General features: G+C 45.2%; 1 protein-coding gene across 2 annotated transcripts in view; it reads right to left on the bottom strand.

Moving 5' to 3' along the window:
- Positions 1-26,459, bottom strand: part of LOC147117366 (uncharacterized) — a 194,202-nt gene that overhangs the window by 86,305 nt on the left and 81,438 nt on the right. Inside the window, exon 2 of one of the 2 annotated variants that reach the window (XR_015078435.1) lies at positions 11,277-11,595. The exons of the other annotated variant lie outside the window; for it this stretch is intronic. The gene's annotated coding sequence lies outside the window, so the exon portion shown is untranslated. Of the gene's footprint in view, positions 1-11,276; positions 11,596-26,459 lie in introns of those variants that run through there. 2 annotated transcript variants of the gene reach the window in all.

Genomic DNA, 26,459 nt, shown 5'->3' on the forward strand with positions numbered 1-26,459 from the left:
TCTCTGACATTTCCTTATTCCCCATTATAATTTCTTCTGTCTCAGCCTGTAAGGGACCCACATTTATTTTCGCTATTCTTTTCCTTTTTCTATACCTATAGAAGCTTTTACAGTCTGTTTTTATGTCTCTCACTAGTTTACTCTCATATTCTATTTTCCCTTTCTTTATCAATTTCTTGGTCCTCCTTTGCTGAATTCTAAAATCCTCCCAATCCTCAGACTTACTACTCTTTTTAGCAACATTATAAGTCTCTTCCTTTGATCTAATACTATCTTTACCTTCACTTATTAGGCACGGTTGGACCACTTTTCCTGTGGAGTTTTTGTTCCTTAAAGGAATGTATATTTGTTGTAAATTATGTATTCATTCTTTAAATGCTAGCCATTGCATGGTCTACCATCATACCCTTTAATGTAGTTTCCCAATCTACCTTAGCCAACTCACCCTTCATACCTACGTAGTTTGCTTTGTTTAGATTTAAGACTCTAGTTTCGGATTTAACTAAATCACTTTCAAACTCAATATAAAATTCTGTCATATTATGATCACTCTTCCCTAAAGGCCCCTTTACTACAAGGTTATTAATTAACCCTTTCTCATTGCACAATACTAGATCTAAAATAGCCTGTTCCCTAGTTGGTTCCTCAACATACTGATCTAGAAAACTATCTTGCATACATTCCATGAATTCGTCCTCCACACTATTACTGCAAATTTGGTTTGCCCAGTCTATATGTAGATTAAAGTCCCCCATGATTACTGTATTACCCTTGTTACATGCGGCTCTAATTTCCTGATTGATACTCTGCCCTACATTACAACTACTGTTTGGGGGCCGATAAACAACTCCCACCAATGTTTTCTGCTTCTTGCTGTTTCTTAGCTTCACCCAAACTGATTCCACTTCTTAATTTTCAGAGCTAAGATCCTTTCACTCTACTGTCTTTATCCCATGCTTTATTATCAGGGCTACCTCTCCTCCTTTTCCATTTTGCCTATCTCTTCTAAAAGTTAAGTATCCTGGAATATTTAGTTCGCAACCTTGGCCACATTGCAACCATGTCTCTATAATGGCTATTAGATCAAACCTATTAATTTCTATCTGCGCTATTAATTCATCTATTTTGTTGCGAATACTTTGCGCAGTCAGATATAGTGCCTTTAGCTTTGACTTATTTCTATTTTTCCCTGATGTCACCTTAATCACTGATGCCTTATTACCTTTGTTACTCTCTCTGTCCCTTCCTGACCCACTCTGCTTATTTTTACCCAAAACTCTACTCTGCTCTAGAGCCTTGACATTTCTCTCGCTGCTTTTAAATTTACTCTTTCCTCAATCCTCCCAGTCCCACTTCATTAGTTTACAGCCCTGTCTACTGCCCTAGTTACTTGATTCACCAGGGCTCTGGTCCCAGCCCAGCTTAAGTGGAACCTGTCCCAATGGAACAGCTCCCTCTTTCCCCAGTACTGGTGCCAGTGCCCCATGAACTGAAACCCCTTCCTCCCACACCACTCTTTGAGTTATGCATTTGAACCTCTAATCTGTTTGTCCCTATGCCAATTTGCACATAGATCCAGAGATTATTACCTTTGAGGTTCTGCTTTTTAATTTGGATCCTAGCTCCTCAAACTTCCTCAGCAGAACCTCATGCCTAGTTCTACCTATGTCATTGGTTCCTACATGGACCACGGCAACTGGATCCTTCTCTTCCCGCTCCAAGTTCTCCTCCAGCCGCGAGGAGATGTCTTTAACCCTGGCACCAGGCAGGCAACACAACCTTCGGAATTCTCGGTCACGGCTGCAGAGAACAGTATCTATCCCCCTGACTATACTGTCCCCTACCACAACTACATTCCTTTTCATTCCCCCCACTTGAATGGCCTCCTGCACCATAGTGCCATGGTCATCTTGCTCATCCATCCTGCAGGCTTTTCCCTCATCCACACAGGCAGCAAGAACCTCATACCTGTTGGACAAGGGCAAAGGCTGAGGTTCCTCCAGCACTTCACCTGGGGCCCCCTTACCTGCTTGAGTTGCAGTCACACCCTCCTGTCCCTGACCACTAACCAGACCTGTACCATGACCTAACCTAAGGGGTGTGACTGCCTCCTGGATCAAAGTGTCCAGGTAACTCTCCCCATCCCTGATGCCCTGCATTATCTGCACCTCAGACTCCAGCTCAACAACTCTGAACTGAAGTTCCTCAAGATGCAGGCGCTTACTGCAAACGTGGTTGTCCGGGATCACAATGCTCTCCACAACCTCCCACAAGCTGCAGTTGCGGCACACCGCCTGCACTGCCATCCCGATATGACCTTGTTTTATTTAATTAAATTTAATTACATTTGTAATTAGGTAACTTAGTTTACCGTGTAGTTTCTTGACTACTTACTTGATCTAGATTAACTTATGGGTACTGAAATTAAATATCTACCTGTAACACAAAGCACTACAAGTAGTTTAGGCAAAAAGCAGCAACTCCTTCCCCCTCTTCTCCAAATTCCCACTCTTTCCAAATTCCCAAATAAAACACTCTGTTTAAGTACACTCTGTTTTAATCCCGCTCTGTGCAGACTGCTCTGTGATTTGCAGACCTGTTTACTCTTATACACTTATACTCTAGGAGCCTCACCCAATTTACAAATTTTGACTCAGCTTCCCTGCTCCTGGTGATTTGCACCTATTCAAGACAAACACTTAGGTCACGATTTTGCCGGTGCTCAGAGGGCAGGTTTGGAGGCGGGTCAGTAGTGAAAATCTAAATGATTGACAGCAGGTTGCGAACCTGCTGCCATCCCGCCTCCACGCAACTTTGAAAAGTGTCGGGTCTGCGAGTCCCAATCAGACCTGACACCAAGCGGTGGGAGAGGCACTTAAGGCAGTTAACAGCTTTTTAACTGCCTACATAATCCCATTTTTAAAGGCTCTTCCCATTTTAGTACATTTTCAGCGTGTTGCATGTCGTGTGACAAACACGCCAGCTGATTGTGCCGGATTCAGCAACTACCTGAATTCTTGACAGCTGCTCCTGCAGCATAAAAGCGGACCTGCAACATGGCTGACTTTCAGATGCCAGAACTTTGTGTTTTGAGGTTTTGGAACATTTTGCAGGTCTATTGAGCTTATAAGCGTTTAAGCTGAGATCCATATGCACTGTGACCTCCTTGGAAAGCCCTCTCCCCACATTGACTGGGTGCTTATAACATCTCTTCCTCAACTGAGATATAAAATGGCTTTGTCAAGGGAAGATCATGTCTGACTAATTTGATTGAATTTTTTGAGGGGGTGACTAGGTGTGTGGATGAGGGTAACGCAGTGGATGTGGTATACATGGATTTCAGTAAGGCCTTCGATAAAGTCCCGCACAGGAGACTGGTCAAGAAGGTAAGAGCCCATGGAATCCAGGGTGCCTTGGCACATTGGATACAAAACTGGCTTAGTGGCAGAAGGCAGAGGGTGATGGTCGAAGGTTGTTTTTGTGACTGGAAACCTGTGGCCAGTGGGGTACCACAGGGATCGGTGCTGGGTCCCTTGCTGTTTGTGGTCTACATTAATGACTTGGATATGAATGTAAAGGGTATGATCAGTAAATTCGCGGATGATACTAAAATTGGTAGGGTGGTAAATAGCGAGGAGGGTAGCCTCAGTCTGCAGAACGATATAGATGGGTTGGTCAGATGGGCGGAACAGTGGCAAATGGAATTTAACCCGGAAAAGTGCGAGGTGATGCACTTTGGGGGGTCTAACAAGGCAAGGGAATACACAATGAATGGTAAGACCCTAGGCAAGACGGAGGGTCAGAGGGATCTGGGTGTGCAGGTACACAGATCCCTGAAGGCGGCGGAACAGGTGGATAAGGTGGTAAAAAAGGCATATGGGATACTTGCCTTCATTAGCCGAGGCATAGAATATAAGAGCAAGGAGGTTATGATGGAGCTGTATAAAACACTGGTTAGGCCACAGCTGGAATACTGTGTGCAGTTCTGGTCGCCACACTACAGGAAAGATGTGATCGCGTTAGAGAGGGTGCAGAGGAGGTTCACCAGGATGTTACCAGGGCTGGAGCGCTTCAGCTATGAAGAGAGACTGGGCAGATTGGGTTTGTTTTCCTTGGAGCAGAGGAGGCTGAGGGGGGACATGATTGAGGTGTACAAAATTGTGAGGGGCATAGATAGGATGGATGCTGAGGAGCTTTTCCCCTTAGTAGAGGGGTCAATAACTAGGGGGCATAGATTCAAGGTAAAGGGAGGGAGGTTTAGAGGGGATTTGAGAAAGAACTTTTTCACCCAGAGGGTGGTTGGAGTCTGGAACTCACTGCCTGAAAGGATTGTGGAGGCAGAAACCCTCACAACATTTAAGAAGCATTTGGATGAGCATTTGAAATGCCATAGCATACAAGGCTACGGGCCAAATGCTGGAATATGGGATTAGATTAGACAGGGCTTGATGGCCGGCATGGACACGATGGGCCGAAGGGCCTCTATCTGTGCTGTATTACTCTATGACTCTATGACTCTATGACTCTATATACCAGCAGAATGGGAACCTTCTATACCCTCTTATCCTGGTCCTCAGAATTGGAGGAAGACCAGCCGCTGCAGCAGCAGAACCAGGCACAACAGGAGCACCAACCTTGTCCTGAGCTACCAGATGCTGCACAAGGCAGAGGGCATTAGCGCAGGGCTGCTCCGTGCCGCAGGAGATACCCCCAACAAAGGGATTACAGGCCGAGGATGAGCTTCCTCAACATGAGTGAGCAGCAGTGCCAAAGGAGGCGGAGACTTCTGCAAGAGGTAGTCGCTGACATCAACACAATGCTGCACCAACCCCTGGAGCCCAGAGGAGCGGGTGGACACTCCTTACCAATGGCTGTCAAAGTCACCACCGCACACAACATCTTTGCTTCAGGGTCCTTCCAGGGATCAGCAGCAGACATCAGCAGCATCTCCCAGTCAGCTGCACACACTTGCATCACGTAGGTTACCGATGCCCTCTTTGCAAAGTCGCACAATTACATCCACTTCTCCACGGATGAAGCAAGTGTAACCGTGCGTGCGTTTGGTTTTGCAAATATGGCAGGCTTCCAAGGGTACAGGGTGTCGTAGACTGCACACATGTGGCCATTAGGGCACCCCATCACGACCCAGCTGTATTTGTCAACTGCAAGGGCTTCCACTCCCTTAACATCCAGCTGGTGTGTAACCACAGGAAGAACATTATGCATGTTTGCGCCAAGTTCCCAGGCAGTTGCCATGACTCATTCATCCTGCGGCAGTCTACTGTGCTTCAGCTCTTCAATCCGCCAAGACAACTTTCCGGATGGCTACTTGTAGACAAGGGCTATCCCCCGAAGACGCGGCTAATGACACCAATGAGGAGGCCATCAAACGAAGCTGAGGAGTGCTACAATGAGAACCACATTTCCACTAGATGCATCATAGAGCAAACCATCGGCTTGCTCAAAATGCGATTCAGATGCCTCGACAGATCTGGTGGAGCCCTACAGTACTCACCAGCCAGGGTCTCCAGAATCATCGTGGTCTGCTGTGCACTGCACAACATTGCACAGCAGCATGGCTTACCACTGCCTGAGGAACAAATGGCTCAGCGCAGAGTCGCCTCAGAAGAGGAGGAGGAGGAGGAGGAAGAGGCTGCAGATGAGGAAGACCTTGTGGAAGTGCATGTGCCAGTTCCACCAACGTGTGAGCACATTGCTGGCCGTGAGGCAGGGGATGCACCAATCCATGCCAGATTCGCATAAGTTTACGCAGCCAACACGTGGCTGGCACGTGGAAATGAGTGTCTGGCCGACCTTCTTAACACACTATACAGCATCTGTACAATAAAATGTGGCTTCCTATCACTCTCAGCACCATCATTACAGATGAAAGGCACCCATACCCCTCACTGTGACATTTCCATTTCTGAGCACACATAGGCCAACTCTTTGAAGCTTTGCCATCACATCTCTTTATTACAATAGAAATAACGATGAAAATCATCACTTTGTTTTATATCAAAACACCCAAGTGACTACCCTTGTGACTATTTGTGTGTTAACTTTCTCTTACGCGTGCTTCTACGTGGTGCTTCAGCAGATGTTGAGACACCTTGCTCACTTCCATGCTGCGCCTGCTTCGATGCCTTTGGCGGGCGTCCTCTGATTTTGGGAGCCTGCCAGGGCTCGGCAACAGTCTGCTCCTCCTGCGGCTGTGCAGGGGCTAAGACAGCCATCTCAGTTGGGTGAGGAATCGTGGGCTCTGACTGAGGGCTCCGCAGTGGCATGGGAGCGCTTGGAGAGGAACCCACACTTCCTTGTTGTGCATTGAGTGCTGCTAGAGTTTGGTAAGAGGGAGAAAAGTCATTTAAGTGTATTTTGTGAATTTTAGTGTGTTAAAAAGTTAATTATTTGAAGTGAGTTTAATTTTTAAGTGTATATTAAACTGTTGGGGAGTTTAAACCGGAAGTAGAATCCGGGTATAAAAGGGGCGGGACTAGTGCTTGTGCATGGAGTGCTGTGCATTGAGTGCTGCGAAATGTGGGAGCTGGTGGACCCCATTGAGGCTCACGGTGATTACATTTGCGATAAGTGTTTGCTGCTAGAGGAACTCAAGCTCCATGTTAAAGAGCTTGAGACCGAGCTTCAGACACTGCGACACATCAGGGAGGGGGAGAAGTTCCTGGACTCTGTTTCAGGAGATGGTCACACCTATGAAATTAATTAATGCAGATTTAATCCGTGGTCAGGGACAGGACGGTGTGACTACGAGTGAGGCAGGTACAGGGATCCAGGAGGCAGTGTTGATGGAGCCGCAGCCCTTGCTCTTGTCAAGCAGGATTGAGGTTCTTACTCCCTGTGAGGGCGGGAGCGGGGACTGCAGGGAGGATGAGCAACCTGGCCACAGCACCGTGGTGCAGGGAGCCATTCAAGTGGAGGGAGTAAAAAGAAATGTTGTAGTGGTAGGGGACAGTATCATTAGGGGGATAGATAGGGTTCTCTGCAGTCAAGAGTGGGAGTCCCGAAGGCTGTGTTGCCTGCCCGGTGCCAGGGTTAAGGACATCTCTTCTGGGCTGGAAAGAAACTTGGAGTGGGAGGGGGAGGATCCAGTTGTCATGGTCCATGTTGGTACAAATGACGTAGATAGGACAAGGAAGATGGTTCTGTTAAAGGAGTATTAGCAGCTAGGGGTCAAATTAAAAAACAGAACCTCAAGGGTAATAATCTCTGGGTTATTACCTGAGCCACGAGCGAATTTGGCTAGGATAAATAAAATTAAAGAGTTAAATGCGTGGCTCAAAGACTGGTGTGGAAGAAATGGGTTTTGCTTCTTGGGACACTGGCACCAGTACTGGGACAGGAGGGAGTTGTTCCATTGGGACGGACTCCGCTTGGCCAGTGCTGGGACTAGAGTCCTGGTGAATCATATAACTAGGGCTGTAGAGAGGACTTTAAACTAATTAGTGGGGGGAAGGTTTCTAGAGAGCAAATAATAGAAATGACAACGGAGAAGGTCATAGACTTAGGTAGCAGTGGGGGAATTAAAAAACGGAACGTGTCAGGAAGGGACAGAAGGTATGGAGTAAAAAGTAAAGTACTAAAAGGGGAAAAAACAGGAACTAAGTGTTACAAAACATATTTGAAAGTTCTTTATCTGAATGCATGTAGCATTCGTAACAAAATGAATGAGTTAACGGCACAGATAACAACATATGGGTATGATCTTGTGGCCATTACAGAAACATGGCTGCAGGGTGACCATGACTGGGAATTAAACATACCAGGTTATTTAACAATCAGGAAGGACAGGCAGGAAGGGAGGGGAGGTGGGGTGGCTATGTTAATAAAGGAAGGAATCACTATAATACAGAGAAATTATATTGGGTCAAAGGAGCAGGATAGTGAAACAGTTTGGGTGGAGATCAGGAATAATAAGGGGAAAAAACACTAGTGGGCGTAGTCTATAGGCCTCTGAACAGTTGCAACTCTGTTGGACAGAGTATTTATCAGGAAATAGTTCAGGCTTGTAATAAGGGAACAGCTATAATTATGGGGGATTTTAATTATCATATTAACTGGACAAATCAAATTGGGCAGAGCAGCCTTGAGGATGAGTTCATTGAGTGTATTAGGGATGGGTTTCTTGAGCAGTATGTAACTGAACCAACCAGGGGGCAAGCAACCTTAGATTTGGTCCTGTGTAATGAGACAGGATTAATTAAAAATGTCCTAGTAAAGGATCCCCTTGGAATGAGTGACCATAACATGGTTGAGTTCCATATTCAATTAGAGGGTGAGAAGGTTGGATCTCAAACAAGTGTGCTGAGCTTGAATAAAGGAGACTATGAAGGTATGAGAGCAGAATTGATTAGAGTGGACTGGGAAAATAGATTAAAGGGTAAGACGGTACATGATCAGTGGTGTACATTTAAGGAGTTATTTTACAACTTCCAAAAAAAATATATTCCACTGAGGAAAAAAGGGTGTAAAAGAAAAGATAGCCATCCGTGGCTAAGTAAAGTAATTAAGGATAGTATCCGACTAAAAACAAGGGCATATAAGGTAGCCAAATCTAGTGGGAGGATAGAAGATTGGGAAGTCTTTAAAAGACAGCAAAAAACAACGAAAAGATTGATTAAGAAAGGGAAGATAGATTATGAAAGAAAATGAGCAAAAAAATATAAAAACAGATAGCAAAAGTTTCTATAGTTATATAAAAAGAAAAAGGGTGGCTGAAGTAAATGTTGGTCCCTTAGAGGATGAGACCAGGAAATTAATGGTGGGAAACATGGAGATGGCAAAAACGCTGAACAATTATTTTGTATCAGTCTTTACGGTAGAGGACACTAAGAATATCCCAACACTGGACAAACAGGGGGCTTCAGGGGGGGAGGAACTAAATACGATTAAAATCACTAAGGAAGTGGTACTTGGTAAAATAATGGGACTCAAGGCGGATAAATCCCCTGGACCTGATGGCTTGCATCCTAGGGTCTTGAGGGAAGTGACGGTAGGGATTGTGGATGCATTGATAATTTTCCAAAACTCCCTGGACTCAGCAAAGGTCCCGGCAGATTGGAAAACTGCTAATGTAACACCCTTATTTAAAAAGGGTAGTAGACAGAAGGCTGGAAACTATAGACCTGTTAGCCTAACATCTGTGGTTGGTAAAATGTTAGAGTCCATTATTAAGGAGACAGTAACCGGACATTTGGATAAACATAATTTAATAGGACAAACTCAGCATGGTTTCATAAAGGGGAAGTCATGTTTGACAAATTTGCTTGAGTTCTTTGAGGAAGTAACATACAGGATGGATAAAGGGGAACCAGTGGACATAGTGTATTTAGACTTCCAAAAGGCATTTGACAAGGTGCCACACAAAAGATTATTGCTCAAGATAAAAAATCACGGGATTGGGGGTAATATTCTGGCGTGGGTGGAGGATTGGCTCTCTAACAGAAAGCAGAGAGTTGGGATAAATGGTTCGTTCTCAGACTGGCAACCAGTAACTAGTGGTGTTCCGCAGGGGTCAGTGTTGGGTCCCCAACTCTTTACAATCAATATTAACGATTTGGAGGAGGGGACCGAGTGTAACATATCAAAGTTTGCAGATGATACAAAGATGGGATGGAAAGTAGTGAGTGAGGAGGACATAAAAAACCTGCAAAGGGACATAGACAGGCTAAGTAAGTGGGCAGAGATTTGGCAGATGGAATACAATACTGGAAAGTGTGAGGTTATGCACTTTGGCAGGAAAAATCATACAGCAAGTTATTATCTTAATGGCAAGAAACTGGAAAGTAATGTAGTACAAAGGGATCTGGGGGTCCTGGTGCACGAAACTCAAAAAGTTAGTATGCAGGTGCAGCAAGTGATCAAGAAGGCCAATGGAATGTTGGCTTTTATTGCTCGGGGGATAGAATATATAAACAGGGAGGTATTGCTGCAGTTGTACAAGGTATTGGTGAGACCGCACCTGGAATACTGCATACAGTTTTGGTGTCCATACTTAAGAAAAGACATACTTGCTCTCGAGTCAGTACAAAGAAGGTTCACTCGGTTAATCCCGGGGATGAGGGGGTGGTCATATGAGGAGAGGTTGAGTAGATTGGAACTCTACTCATTGGAGTTCAGAAGAATGAGAGGCGATCTTATTGAAACATATAAGATTGTGAAGGGGCTTGATCGGGTGGATGCAGTGAGGATGTTCCCAATGATGGGTGAAACTAGAACTAGGGGGCATAATCTTAGAATAAGGGGCTGCTCTTTCAAAACTGAGATGAGGAGAAACTTCTTCACTCAGAGGGTGGTTGGTTTGTGGAATTTGCTGCCCCAGAAAGCTGTGGAAGCTACATCATTAAATAAGTTTAAAACAGAAATAGATAGTTTCCTAGAAGTAAAGGGAATTAAGGGTTACGGGGAGCGGGCAGGAAATTGGACATGAGTCTAGGTTCGGAATGGTCATGGCCCTGTGGGTAGTGGAGTGGGCCCAGGGGCCGTGTAGCCTGGTTCTGCTCCTACTGTGTTCTAATTCTGTGTTAGATTTCAGGAGATGGTTTTATTCCTGTTCCTGGCTGGGGTGGAGATCGCCTTTACAGAAGGTAAGTACTGTAGAAAATATAGGGACAGAGTGATCTCCTGGACGAGTTTCGATCGTCTAGATGGGTCGGAGAGGAATTCCCCAGATTTTTTTCTCCCAAATTGGCCATTGGGTTTTTTATCTGGTTTTTCGCCTCTCCCGGGAGATCACATGGGTTCGGGTGGATGGAGAGTGATAGAAGATTTGAGGTTAGGATCAGATCAGCCATGATCTTATTGAATGGTGGAGCAGGCTCGAGGGGCCGATTGGCCTACTCCTACTCCTATTTCTTATGTTCTTATGTTCTTGTTGTTGTCCACCAACATCCCTCTCATGGGTCACCCGCACCTCACTGCTAGCAAGTAACTGGAGAGCACCTTGCTGCACATCAGTGGGGCCATGAGGACCCATCTCTGTACCTACAGTCCTTATAACGGGGTTGTCCATGTACCTCTGGTTCCTCTGGTTCCTCTCCTCAATAGATGCTCATCTATCCTCCATAGCAGATCATCTATTTAGAAGAGTCACCATGTTCATTTGCGTCTGGCGATTTATGCCCTCCCTGGAGGTTGTCATCCTTTCCATGGTAGCACTTACATTTGCCATTGCGTGCACCACGGCATTGCTCATATTTGAGATGGACTCCTCCATTCTCTGCACACTCGCAGTTACAGTGGTTGCAAACCCTGTCAGATCTTCCTGCACTTGTTCCTGAAGCTCCAGCACTGCTTTCTTTCTGGATGGCCCCAGAGGCACAGCGTCCACATGCAGCTGAGCAGAGCTAGCAGCATCCCACGCCCTCCAATGAGGACTTTCCACTGCTGTCCCTGTCTCCACCATCTGCTGATACTCACTTGTAAGCTGTGATACACCAGGTGGCACTACTCTATCTCTCGAATGACCCACCGAGGTGCTCAATTCTGCTGACGCAGCACCCTCAAAGGTTGCAGCTTCCAATGAGGAGTCTTCCGGCTCTTCCTCCTGGACAGTGGGGAGAGGGGCTCTCGATGGTCCTGTGGGGGAGTAAAGGCATGAGTTAGACATGTGATATTAACGTAGCAGAACACATCGAATTGTGCAGATGATCAGAACTCAATTTGTATGAACATCAGATGCCATATCAGTCACTCATGCAATCTAAATGAGAGGGTTGCAAATCTATTCTGTCACCAGCTTGCTCTACTGCGCCTGTCTCTCCATTCCCCACTTCCAGATCCTCAGCACCTCCGACAATGTCGAGAGCAGCCTCCTCAGCGGTGGTCAAGTGCGCCAATGAAGGTGGCCCTCCTCCTGTCCTGCCCCTCTCCCTCTTATTGTGGGCTCTCTTTTCCTGCAATGAGGGACACAAGTGGAGTTTGAGCGAGAATGCTGGAGTAAGTGTAGAGAATCCATAGCATAGATGCTTAGAGGGAGACAAACATGGAATGAGGTGCCAATACCAAGGGCCCTCCCTGTGCGTTGTTAGTTATTGACATTGCATAACAGTGATAGCGAGTGTGAGGGCAGCATAGTAGAATGGTGCAGTGATTCTTTACATAGAGAGAGAGGGATGGGTAAGGCTGCAAGGGATGTAAGGGTAGGTTGGGATGTGCAGGAGTAGGTTGCAGAGTGCTGGTGATGAGAGGAAATGGGGGGCAGATTGAATGTAAGTGTGATGTTATACTCACTTTTGCTGAGCGGAGCAGATCATTGAACCTTTTGCGGCACTGAAACCAGGTGCATGAGCGCTCACCTCCTCAGCAATTTGCAGCCAGGCTGCTTTGGTTTGCTGTGGAGGCTTCCTCCGTCCATTTGAGGGGAACAGAACCTCTTTGAGCCCTCTCACTCCCTCCACAAGAGCATGGAGGGAGTCAGCATCAAATCGTGGAGAGGCCTTTGATCTTGACCCACTCATCTCTCCATCTGCCACACTGAAAAGCATCAGAAAATGAAGGAAAAATCACAAGGCTGCATGGGCCCCTGAAATGCAGCTGAATGGAAGATGTCAGCAGAAGCGAGCAGCAGACCCGAACCCACTGATTGGGCCAGGCAACGTGCATGATGGGCTTAATAAGCCCAGTTAAGGCAAAATACTTAATGCAGAGCGGATTAAACCAGCAGCGGGACTGGAACCCGCCGATAAGCCAACCCGACTCCAAGCCACCTCCACTCGGAAAATCACGGCCTTACAGCTGACTGACAGTTAACTGCCACTGGCAGGCAGCTTCTATTAACCACAGTTTTTAAAGTTCTAGGTTAAAATCAAAATGATAAACTAAATTTCACTTTTTACATCTACGACTTACCCAATGCTTACCAGAAATTCCCACTCTTTCCAAATTCCCAAATAAAACATTCTGTTTAAGTGCACTCCGTTTTAATCCCACTCTGTGCAGACATTTGCAGCTGTCAAGTTAAGAAATGATCCCATGCCGACACAGCTCCCAACCTGCTTACCTGACGTGATCCCCGAGCAGCGGGGAAGCCGTGGGCGAACTCTTAAAATCTAAAGGTGAGCTTAAAATAGTTTTTAAGTGCCTGTTAACAAGCTCTTAATCATTTAAATTGCCTCCCCAGCCGCTTGGTGTCGGGTCTGTTCAACGATAACAGACCCGACATCTGGGAAACTAGCGTGGCAGCGGGTTGACAGCGGGTTCCCTACCCGCTGTCAAAAATATTTTTTCCCACCCAACCCACCACGCCACCAAATGCGCCCACTGAATCCCTGAAAGATTCCCCCCTTGGTGTCGAATTTTGTTTGGTAATTGCTCCTGTGAAGCGTCTTGGGTCGTTTTACTACATTAAAGGTGCTATATAAATGCCAGTTGTTGTACACATTACTGGTAACTGAGCATCATCCATAGGACTGCAAACTGATGCAATATTATCATTTAAGAATTCTGTCATACCCTGGAAGTCCACACAAATGTGTTATGCTATGTAACGCACAGTATATTATCAGGAACACTGATTTATGATGATTGAATGAGTAAAATTGCATTTTTATTACAGAGTATAGAATTTTTGTAGTAATTTCAGGTTTAATTATATGATTATGTCTACATTTTTGTAGAAATTGTAAATCCTTGATTATTAAGCTATGTCTGGCTATGTGCTCAATTTTCTATCTTAACTTTTAAAAAAAAACTAAGATCCACAGAAAGATGGAAAGAAAGATGTTCCACCTTATAAGAACAGAAAGAGAATACTTGCAGGAGGAGGACTCCCTAATGTTCATCTGCTAATCCCATATGAGGAAGCCCAACAATCCAGAGAAAGGAGGCCATGGGGAATACAGGAGATGGCAAAGTAGGACTACTGCCAGCTCAGATTGTGTGATATCCTTCTGCTACTCTTCCTTCTCAGCCTATTTTCCCATTCACTTACTGAGAACAAAGCATATACTGAAGCAGTTTACTATCTCACGCCTTCTACTGTAAGCTATGTGTGAATGGTACGTAAGGACATCAGTGTAACCTGTCTTCCCCTCATCTTCTCTAGCCACAGAAAGCTGAACTAGGCCCCATTACATCTGGATATGCTAGCCCTCCACAGCACATTCCATCATTTTAAATTGCAGGCGGCAAGGACACGCGCCACAAGACGGTGGGGTCCTCTTTAAATATGCAGATTGGGCTCTGATGATATCATTGGGACCCGATCTGCTATCTTAACCGGAGATAGTGGTGGGTTCTCCGCCAGGCCAAACCCGCTGGGTGCTGGATCGTGGGCCAGTAAAAGCCCAGTAAGGTAAGTTCAGGCATTTTATTTTAGTTGCCTTGTAGGCCAGGGGTAGCAGGAGTGGCAGTTATCACCACCATGGCAACCATGGGAAATGGTGGTAACATGTACAGAAAGAAAGAAAATCCAGCAGGATTCAGGCCATGCCCCACTAGCCACCATTTGCATGAGGCAGGTGGAGAAGGAATGATCAGTGGTGGTCCCAGGAGAGAAAAATCGTAGTTAGGGCAGTGAGGTGACGGTAAGTCTCAATGCCATATTTTCCCATCGTTTCTACCCCGATTCTGCCCGATTTCGGGCAGGATTGCAGAGGAAAGTCCCGCCCCTTATTTTTTTCAGTCAACTTTATTCATTGATTTTATTTCTTCATAATTAACTTTATTCATTAATTTAAATGAGAGAATGTTTATTGGTGGGGCTAAAGTTTATGCAGCAGGGTCAATTGTTACGTGGTAGGGTCAAAGATAATGTAAAACAGAGGTTGTGTACTTCAACCATAGAAACATAGAAGATAGGAGCAGGAGTAGGCCATTCGGCCCCTCGAGCCTGTTCTGCCATTTAATGAGATCATGGCTGATCATCCAAATTCAGTATCCTGTCCCTGCTTTCTCCCCATATCCCTTGATCCCTTTAGCCTTAAGAAATATATCTAACTCCTTCTTATCCTTAGACTTTGATCCCTGGTTCTGGACTCCCCCGCCATCGGGAACATCCTTCCTGCATCTAGTCTGTCTAGTCCTGTTAGAATTTTATAAGTTTCAATGAGATCCCCTCTCATTCTTCTAAACTCTAGCGAATACAACCAATTCATATTTTATGCATTATATTTCATGGTTCATATGCAATATTATAAATTTAGCCACATAAAATTTTAACTGCTATTCCTTAATCAATTGTTCAAATGGTCCAGTACCCTCTTAATCTCCCTTATTCTCATGACCCCCATTAACAATTGTGTTTTCAATAAATGTTATGGTATTATAGGAATCATGCTTCTCCGTACCCATGTCGAGTCTGTGTTACAATATTACTGCAGTTTGAATCACATAGTACAATTCTGAAGTATGAGTCGCAAGGTACTGTAATTTGAGATGTAATTCATTGCAGTGCCAAACATATTACGATATAGTTGAGGTTATCTGCCAACAAGAATATTGGCACTCAGTTTTTATAACTGGTAAACTTGACTCAGTTTGTAGTACTTTCACCACTGAGTTCGAAGATTGTTGGTTCGAGCCCCAATACAAACTTGAATATGGCTGGCACTTGAGTGCAGTGCTGAGTGAGTACTGCATTGTTAGAGGTGCTGTCTTTTGGATGAGGTGTTAAACCATAGCTCAAGTCTATCTGCTCAGTTGGACATTTTACCCTCAACCAACACCACCAAAAATAGATTATCTGGTTATTTATTCACTTGTTTTTTGTGGGACCTTGCTGTGCATAGATTGGGTGCTATGTTTGATTACATAAAAACAGTACTGCACATCAAAAGTAAATTCATTGCCTCTGATGGACATGAAATGTGCTTTTCCTGTTTTTCCTTTAAGTACTTTTTCATTACATTATGTAGAACAAAGAAAAGGTGCAAGACAGTAATAAATCACGAAGTTCAGCTGACATTGATAAATCGTTTGAATGTCATTCTAATAGTTTATGACACCACCATAATTTCTTGATATATCATTTGTGACATACATATGTTGACCAACAGTTGGAACTGAAAAATAATAGGACAATGATCTTCTGAACACGAAACTACTAAACCTTTAAATCTATGTAAATTTTAAAAACTGTCAGCCACACATTGTAATATTAGCCTACTTTCCACAGATTGAAGCAAAACTTACTCAGCCATTCCAGTGGACTCCCACTGTAACTACAAGGTCAATGATATAAAAATAATGGAGCTTGGGGCAAGACTCCCTACGCTGCAAGTTCCCGTTTCCCCAACCTCAGTGGGATCAGGTGTATGTTTGGAGAGGTGAGGCACACTGGCCTTTGGTACCTGGTTGCCATCCATGGGAGAATGTCTGGACATTTCCCTCCCCCCACCCCCTCCATCCCACTGAGGAACATTTTTACCACCTCCCTTCAGCCCCCTTACCAAAAGGGACAGTACTGAGGATTAAAAAGAAATCTTAATCTTTGAGGGACAAAGCCGCTTCTCAGGCTTGGACCAACCCATCTCTGATGAAACCGGTTTGCACCTTTCTGAAGGCCAGTGTGGATGGCCAAGATGCACTTGTACTGGTGCATGCACCTGCCAGCCGCATGCAAGTCCCACTGACCCCAGAAACTCTGGTTGAGTCAACACTGGAGCGCACTAGCCAAGATCATGGCTCAGAGCTTTTTGGGTTAAACTTTGCTCTGTATTGAAGATATTGGCAAACAATTAAAATAATACAGTTCCACTTAACCTAGATATTGAATATTTAGCTGCAATGTACAATTTCACACTATGCTGGAGCAATGAGAGATTTCACATTGTTTTACTGCACAAATTTGTGGGACACAGAAGAATGTCACTGAAATTCAACAGAACTACAACTGACTATTCACTGTCAGAAAGAAGTTCTGCTCTGTTTGATAAATATATATTTCAAGTACCAGGTCATGTCATACTATAAACATCAGGAAATGGCCGAGCACATGGGACACAACAAAGGATTCAAGCCCCAACAATATCCAGGCTGAAGTGCTGACGACCTGTGCTCCAGAACAAGCCATGCCCCTAGCTAAGCTGTTCCAATACAGCAACAACACTGGAATCTAACCGACAATGTGGAAAATTGCCCAGGAATGCCCTGTCCATAAAAAGCAGGACAAATCCAACCCAGCCAATTACTTCCCCATCAACCTACACACAATCATCTGCAAAGTGATAGTAGGAGTCATCAACAGTGCTATAAAACAGCCCTTATTCATCAATAACCCGCTCACTGATGCTCAGTTCAACCAGGCTCCAGACCTCATACCAACCTTCGTCCAATCATGGACACAAGCTCAGTTCTAGAAGTGAGGTGAGAGGGACTGGCCTCAAGTCAGCATTCAATCAAGTGTGGCACCAAGGGGTCCTAGTAAAACTGAAGTCAATAGGGATTGGGGGGAATCTACACTTGCTGGAGGCATACCTGGCACAAAGGAAGATGGCTGTGGTTATTGGAGGCCAATCATCTCAGCCCCAGGACATCACCGCAGGAGTTCCTCAGGGCAGTGACCTAGGCCTAACTATATTCAGCTGCTTCATCATTGACCTTCTCTCCATCATAGGATCAGAAGTGGGGATGTTCGGTGATGATTGCACAGTGTTCAGTTCCATTTGCAATTCCTCAGATAATGAAGCAGTCCATGTCCACATGTACCAAGACCTGGACAACATCCATGCTTGGGCTGATAGGTGGTAAGTAACATTCAAATGAAGCAGCCCATGTCCACATGCACCAAGACCTGGACAACATCCATGCTTGGGCTGATAGGTGGTAAGTAACATTCACACCACACACGTGTAACCCCTTCACGGTTCTCTAGATATATGTGCGATGTGGTCTCTGTTGTAGACAGTATTCTATAGTCCAGTAAGGAGATCACTACTACAGTGGCTTAATTCTAATGATCTTACTTTATAGTTTTAACGTCAGACAGTATAAGAAGATTACAGGTCAATGAACTAAATTAGACATTTGCATACAGTAGAATGAATCTAGACATAATGAACATACATTCTCCATTTACATGGATTCAAAGGAGAATCTGTCCCTGTGTCCAAATTTGAGTGCACTCTTTCGTTGGCGCGCTTAAGTTGGAGCTCATGGTATGTATAATGTCTGCAAGACTTATGACTCCGAACCCCTTCGTTGAATTCTCTTCACGATCACTGAATCCCACTTTGAGTTCTGGATGCAGAGCTACTAATACGAAGGGCGGCGGCCGAGTTTGGAAGCCCGGGACGGGATGCGGCAGCCATTTGCCTCCTGAGCCCTCTTTTCAGAGCTCCTGCCCTCTTTTGTTCCAGTCGCTCGCGTTTCCCGCTCGAAAAAACCCGACTCCACCCCTTCCTCCTGGGGTTTCTGCCTGGAGACTGCGCAGCCTCACTGTCTGCAACAGTTGATACTGGTGCAGAATTATGGAAAGTCTACTCTTAGTCACATTGTGTCCTTAAAAGTTCTTGCCGTACCTTCACATGGGCAACTTTAACCCAGAGATTTATAACAATGATAATACAGTGTCTAAGTTAAAGATTGATAACCATACTTAGCGTACATAACATTTCCAGTGGGTATTACACTCCCCCCCTACCAAATATAGGCATGTCCCCATGACTAATGAACTTTACACATAAGTGGTTGCATGCTTCCCAACCATGTATAAAGGGAGGTAACATATCGAACCGTAGGGGCTATCATTACACTTGGCACTCCTAGTGTACTGTATGTCAATCTTTCAGGAACCTTCTTAACTCGCTGTGAGCTCCTTATTTCGGATACCCGGTCTTCAGTTCCTTCAACTACGTTGGAGGCGTTGGTTCCTTTGTTATCATGCCTTTCAGTCTCTTTTATCTCCTTCTCGGAAGCATCTGGTTCTTCCCAGACCATGTCCAAGTCTGAGCTAAATGGTTCAGATAATTCATCCAGATTCTGTCTTATGTGTCTTTCTGGGAGGTCGTACCATAGATCCCATTCTTCATCTTCCGACTCATCAGGTTCCTCATGATCCACACACTGTGTCATGGGTTTTCTGTCTTCTGGAACAAAGTTTTCCTGGTTTCTCATTTTTTTTCTTCTTCTTTTCTGCAGGGTTCTCCTACTAGGTGTCGGCTCATTATCTGCTGGCGGATCCAGACGCACTTGCTGTCCCAATGGCAGGATATGATTCCGGTGCAGTATTTTTATGGGTCCATTCCCACCTGCAGGTTTTAGCCGAAACACAGGTAGTTGTGACATTTGACTTTCAACAATGTAAGGTGTAGAAGCCCAGCGGTCTGCTAACTTATGTTTCCCTTGAAGTCCTAGGTTCTGTATGAGAACTCGGTCACCAGGCATGAGTTGGGAAAAACGGATCTTCTGATCATACCTCTGCTTATTTCCTTTATTCTGTTTGGCAGAAACAGACTCAGCAAGTTCATAAGCAGCTTGCAATTCCTTTCTCATGTCAGATACATACTTGAGGTAAGTTCTCTGTGATGTGCCATCACTGGATACTCCGAAACACAAATCCACCGGCATCCTCGCTTCACGTCCAAACATGAGGTAGCACGGTGAAAAACCAGTGTCATTTCGGGTACAATTATAAGAATGAACAAGATGTCCAATATGCCGACTCCACTTGTTCTTTCGCTTTGAATCCAGCGTTCCAAGCATGTCTAACAAAGTACGGTTAAACCGCTCAGGTTGAGGATCTCCCTGAGGATGGTATGGAGTTGTTCTTGACTTCTCAATCCCGAGCATGGACAACAACTCATGTATAAGTCTACTTTCAAAGTCTCTACCTTGATCACTGTGTATTCGCTTTGGCAGTCCATAGTGGATTAAATATTTCTCCCACAACACTTTGGCAACGGTGGATGCTTTCTGATCCTTTGTGGGAAAAGCTTGGGTGTAGTGAGTATAATGATCTGTAATGACCAAGACATTTGCGGTATTGCTGGAATCGGGTTCGATGGACAGAAAATCCATACAGACAAGGTCTAGAGGTCCATCACTTTGCATGTGAAACAGAGGAGCAACTCTTTTAGGTAAAGTCTTTCTCTGGACGCAGCGTGCACAGGACTTGCAGAACTCCTCAACCGCAGACTTCATACGCGGCCAATAGAATCTGTCCTTGACCAACCCATAGGTCTTATCTACTCCCAGATGACCTGCGTCATCATGCAAAGACTTCATCACTATTTCCCTGTACTTTTCAGGCAGGACCAACTGTGAATGACATGGTTTAGTGGGTGGGTGAGTGATTCTACACAACACTCCCTCTTTAATTTCCAAGTGGTCCCATTCTCTTAGGAGCAGACGACAGTCAGGATGTTTTGATTTGTCGATCTGTGTAATATCACCCAGACGGAGAGCTGAAAACACCTCATGAATACAGGGATCCTCCTGTTGTGCTTTGGATATTTCAGATGAACACAACATGGGTAAGTTTTGTACATCCAAACTGGAAAGGTTGCAAAATGCCTGGGGAACAGCATGCATTGACGCTCCCAAGTGGTCAATCTCTCGGGCATGAAATGAATTCTTTGGTCCAGATACCACGGACATCTGACACATTACTTTCACATCTGCTGAAGCAACATCTTTCCACTCTGGTTTCTGGTAGTGTGGGCGACGAGACAGAGCATCTGCGTCAATGTTCTGGTTCCCAGGTCTGTACCTGAGACTAAAGTCGTAAGCAAATAGTGCAGCAAGCCAGCGGTGGCCGGTGGCATCAAGTTTTGCCGAAGTCAACACATAGGTTAATGGATTATTGTCTGTCCTCACTTCAAACTTCGCTCCATACAGATAATCCTGCAGCTTATCCACCACCCCCCACTTCAACGCCAAGAATTCTAGCTTATGAGCTGGGTAGTTACGCTCTGATGGCGTAAGACTGCGACTGATGAACGCTACAGGTCTCAGCCCTGCTCCTTGGTCCTGATACAACACACCACCCAACCCTTCTTGACTGGCATCCACGTGTAGCACATATGGCAGCTGTGGGTTTGCAAAAGCCAACACGGGGGCTTGAGTAAGACTTTGCTTTAAGGTGTGGAAGGCCTTTTCGCATTTCTCATCCCATCTAACACCAAAAGGCTCAGAGGGTTTGAAGTAGTCCTTGTTCTCTTTACCTTTAGCCTTTTTCTTCCTCTCGGCTGGTGGGAGGTAACCAGCCAGCAACTGATTCAGAAGATGGGCCACTTTGGAGTAATCCTGCACAAAGCGCCTGTAATATCCGCAGAACCCAAGAAATGACTGCAAGGCAGTCACTGTGTTCGGTTTGGGCCATGTGGTAACAGCTTCGATCTTGGATGGATCTGTGGCTACTCCATCCTGTGAAACAATATGCCCCACATAGGACACGGATGTTTGGCAAAACTGACACTTGTCCAATGATAGCTTGAGACCTTCATCCTCCAGGCGACCAAGCACTTTCAGCAACCGAGCTTTGTGTTCTTCAAGGGTTGCCCCAAACACAATGATATCATCCAAGTACACCAATACTTCGAGCAAGTTCATGTCCCCAACTGTTTGTTCCATTATTCTTTGAAAAGTTGCTGGAGCGCCTGAAACTCCCTGTGGCATCCTTTCAAATTGGTAGAACCTAACTGGACATATAAAGGCTGTCTTTTCTTTGTCCGATTCACTCATTGGTACTTGGTAGTATCCACTTCTGAGATCCAACACACTGAACCACTTGCTTCCATTAAGACAAGCCAGTGCATCCTCAATTCTTGGAACGGTGTATTGGTCGGGAATAGTACGTCTGTTAAGCGTCCTAAAGTCCACACACATCCGAATCTTTCCGTTCTTTTTCCTCACCACCACTATAGGAGATGCATAAGGACTCCTGGGCTCGGTAATGATCTCAGCTTCTTTTAACTGCGACAGGTGCTGTCTCACTGCTTCGATGTCAGCTGGTGCCAGCCGTCGAGACCTCTCCCGAAAGGGTTTATCCTCGGTAATTCTGATAGAATGGCGAGTACTCTTACTACAACCAACATCAAACTCATGAGTAGAGAAAACTCCTCTCCGTTCCATCATCTTCCTGACTAATCGGTCCTTCCATTCTTTAGGAACGAATGAATCTCCAAAGTTGAAGGAGGAGGGTGTCAGATCTCCGGTTGAGTTAACTTTGGACTCTTCCTTCACATGTGACGACAGTACATTTACAGGAAACAGATGCGCAATCGGCATTCCTTTCCTCAATGTGATTCCTTTGCCTGACATATTCCTCACGGTCACTGTAACTCTCCTTGACATCCCAGCTGTCGGGGTCTGCAACTCTGGTCTCACCAGAAGCTCATTTGGAAACCGTGACTCTTCTGCAGGATCATCAGGTGACTCTATCAGAATGGCTTCAGTACCTGGCGTTCCAGGGAATTTTGGTATCCCAGGGATTCTAGCCAGTCCTCCAGGACGCAGGGTGATAGGTTTGGCTCGAACGTACCACACAGTTCCTCTTTTGCTATCATCTACGTCGGAAGAAAGTTCAGGCAGTTTCTCAAAAGCCTTTTTGAAAACAGGGTGAATGTGTCTGGTGCTCAAGAAGTTTTCACCTCCCTGCTCTTTGCAGCTTGTCAGGAGTCATCTCACTATGGGTGTATTACTGCCAACCAGTATGGAAACCTTACCTTTCACCATGGGGTCAGGGCAAACCAACACAAGTGCATCAATGGTCTCAGTGGTCCCTACATCAGCTTCCAAGAACTCCAACCTCAGCGACAAATAGCCATCATATGAGTAATCAGCAGGACTAAGGCCCCAGATCTGCAGAAGACTGATTGGGGTTAACGGCAAATGCGTCAGGTATCGGTCATAGAAGAATCTGTAAAGTATGGTAACCTGAGAATCTGTGTCGAGGATAGCTTTAGTATAAATGCCTTCAATCTGTATTGATACAGCAGAACTCGGCCCTACTAAACCCTCAGGTATGATGTCTTTCATATCCCCTAGTCTATTATTGCACTTAGCGGAACGTGTCTTAACTACAGGGACAGCAGGCCGTTCCGTTACTGTGCCCCTTTGTAGTTTCCCGACTTCTTGGTAAGTTTTATGAGACGGTCATTTACTTTTTTTAGATTTTCCTCACCTCTACATTCTCGCTTGAAATGTCCATGCTTTCCACAGTTATAACAAAAGACACCAGGTCTATCTCCTTCATGGGGATATCCTTTAGAGGAATCATTCATTTTGCTGTTAGACTTCACAGGATGTTCAACCTTTTGCACCCGTGCGTCATCCCTTTCTGTGTTGGGCTTAGACCGAAAATATGCCATCTCGGCTCTCATGACATTTATTTCCTTCTTCAGCTGTTCCATCTCAGGGTTGACATCACCCTTAGGAGTAGGAACTGTAACAGGAGTCACAAGCTTGGACATCACAGCACTCTTTGCTACATTCCGGGCCTGAAGCATATCCTCCTCCTCTCTGACTTCCCTTAGCAGCTCAGTGAAGGTAGGTGGATCTCGCAACTTATGGGTCATGCGTATGCGAAGAGCAGTCACGTCTTCGAGCAATGCACCTCGCACAACCTGTTCAATGCCGAACCGATTCATTTCAGGCAACTCAATCCCTCTTTTCCGTAACATACAATGCAGCAGTTTGTCTATTCTCAGCAGATAATTGGACAGCTTCTCTCCCTCACACTGGAATGTGCTTCTGAATCTGACCATCAAATCTGAAATGGTTTCAGTAGTTCCAAAGGCAGTTTCTAGAGCCTGCATGTAGTCAAAGGAAGTAGCAGAGGTGTTCTGCGCCTTTAAGAATCTTACAATGTCAGCAGCAGGACCCTTAAGGCTTTCTACTATTCTCTGCCTCTTCACATTGTCACTGCACTGCCATTCCTCTAGCAGAGGCAGGGTCTGCTCAGCCCAGGCGTCGTACTCCTCTTCCCCACTGGGAGTTGGTCTCACTCCTGAGAACATACGGAGCTTACAGTATCCCTGAGCCTTGAAGGGCAGATTGGTGCATTTATCCACCAGAGAACTAATGGCACTGACCAACTGAGTGTTCATATCCAGGGCCGAAGGACCTATCAGACCTTTGACATCAGCAACAGTCTTTCCTTCTTGTCTCAAGAATGACAACAACTTGGTCTCAAACCCTTCTTCTTCCTTAGTAGTAATAGGGACAAACTGAACTGGCCAGGGACCAGCCTCTTCAGAAAGCCCAACTGCCTCAGGTGAACCATGATCTCTCAGGTTCTCTGATGTCTGGATCAACACAAACTGCTTCTTGGTAGCTGTATCCAAGCAGCGCTCAGCTATCCTAACCTTTCCAAAGGCTTTGACACAATTCAGAGCCCTTAGCAAGACATCATCAGGGTCATCGTTAGCAACACCATTCAGCACAATGGCATGGGTAGTAGCTATCTGCTTCCGTTTGCACCAAGCTTCAACCTCAATAACATCCATCTTTTATGCTCAAACAGCCCAGTAGAAACCACAAACCACTCTCTTAGCAATGAGCATTCAATACTGTTAGTTTACTGACATAAATAGACCACGATCCCGGACGAGCCCCCAAAATGTAACCCCTTCACGGTTCTCTAGATATATATGCGATGTGGTCTCTGTTGTAGACAGTATTCTATAGTCCAGTAAGGAGATCACTACTACAATGGCTTAATTCTAATTATCTTACTTTATAGTTTTAACGTCAGACAGTATAAGAAGATTACAGGTCAATGAACTAAATTAGACATTTGCATACAGTAGAATGAATCTAGACATAATGAACATACATTCTCCATTTACATGGATTCAAAGGAGAATCTGTCCCTGTGTCCAAATTCGAGTGCACTCTTTCGTTGGCGCGCTTAAGTTGGAGCTCATGGTATGTATAATGTCTGCAAGACTTACGACTCCGAACCCCTTCGTTGAATTCTCTTCACGATCACTGAATCCCACTTTGAGTTCTGGATGCAGAGCTACTAATACGAAGGGCGGCGGCCGAGTTTGGAAGCCCGGGATGGGATGCGCAGCCTCACTGTCTGCAACAGTTGATACTGGTGCAGAATTATGGAAAGTCTGCTCTTAGTCACATTGTGTCCTTAAAAGTTCTTGCCGTACCTTCACATGGGCAACTTTAACCCAGGGATTTATAACAATGATAATACAGTGTCTAAGTTAAAGATTGATAACCATACTTAGCGTACATAACATTTCCAGTGGGTATTACACAAGTATTAGGCAATAACCATCTCCAACAAGAGAGAACCTAACCACCTCCCCTTCAAAGCTTTTACCAATGTTGAGTTACCCACCATCAACAACCTGGGGTTCACCATTGATCAGAAACTCAACTGGAGCAGCCACATAAATGTCATGGCTAGAAGAGCAGGTCACAGGTTTGGTATTCTGTGGTGAGTGGCTCACCTGCTGACTCCCCAAAGCTTCTCCACCACTTACAAGGTACAAATCAAGAGTGTGATGGAATACTCTCCACTTACCCAGATGGGTGCAACTGCAACAACACTCAAGAAGCTCGACACTATCCAAGACAAAGTGCTCCACTTGAGCGGCACCCCATCCATTAGTTAAAACATCCACTCCCTCCCTCCACCAATGGAATACCATAGCTGCAGTGTGTACTATCTACAGAATGCACTCCATCAAGTCCCATAGATAGATGAATTAGTGGCACAAATAGACATAAATGGCTTTGATCTAATAGCCATTACAGTGATGTGGTTGCAAGCTGACCAACGTTGGGAACTAAATATTCCAGGGTATTTGACATTTAGAAAAGATGGGCAGAATGGAAAAGGAGCGGGGTAGTCCTGATAATAAACAATGACATAAGGACAGTAGTAAGAAAGGATTTTGGTTCGGAAGATAAGAACATAAGAAATAGGAGCAGAAGTAGGCCATTCGGCCCTTCGCGCCTGCTTCACCATTCAATGAGATCATGGCGGATCTCCTGCCTCAACTCCATTCACCGGCCCTATCGCCATATCCCTTGATGCCCTTACTAGTCAGAAATTTATTGACTTCTGTTTTAAAGATACCCAATGACTGAGCCTCCACAGCCCTCTGGGGTAGAGAATTCCAAAGATTCACCACCCTCTGTGTGAAGAAATTTCTTCTCATCTCAGTCCTGAATGGCCTACCCTTTATTCTGAGGCTGTGGCCCCTGCTTCTAGACTCCCCAGCCAAGGGAAATATTCTCCCAGCATCCATCCTATCAAGCCCTGTAATAATTTTATATGCTTCAATGAGATCACCTCTCATTCTTCTGAATTCAAGAGAATACAGGCCTAGTTTACTCAATCGCTTCTCATACGACAGTCCCGCCATCCCAGGAATCAATCTCGTGAACCTTCGTTGCACTGCCTCTATGGCAAGTATATCCTTCCTTAGGTAAGGAGACCAAAATTGTACACAGTACTCCAGTTGTGGTCTCACCAAGGCCCTATATAATTGGAGTAAGACTTCTTTACTCCTGTACTCAAATCCTCTTGTAATGAA

This window comes from Somniosus microcephalus, chromosome 5 (genome assembly GCF_052327205.1).
Source record: "Somniosus microcephalus isolate GS21.2 chromosome 5, FLI_Smic_1.0, whole genome shotgun sequence".
Classification (NCBI taxonomy): Eukaryota; Metazoa; Chordata; class Chondrichthyes; order Squaliformes; family Somniosidae; genus Somniosus; species Somniosus microcephalus.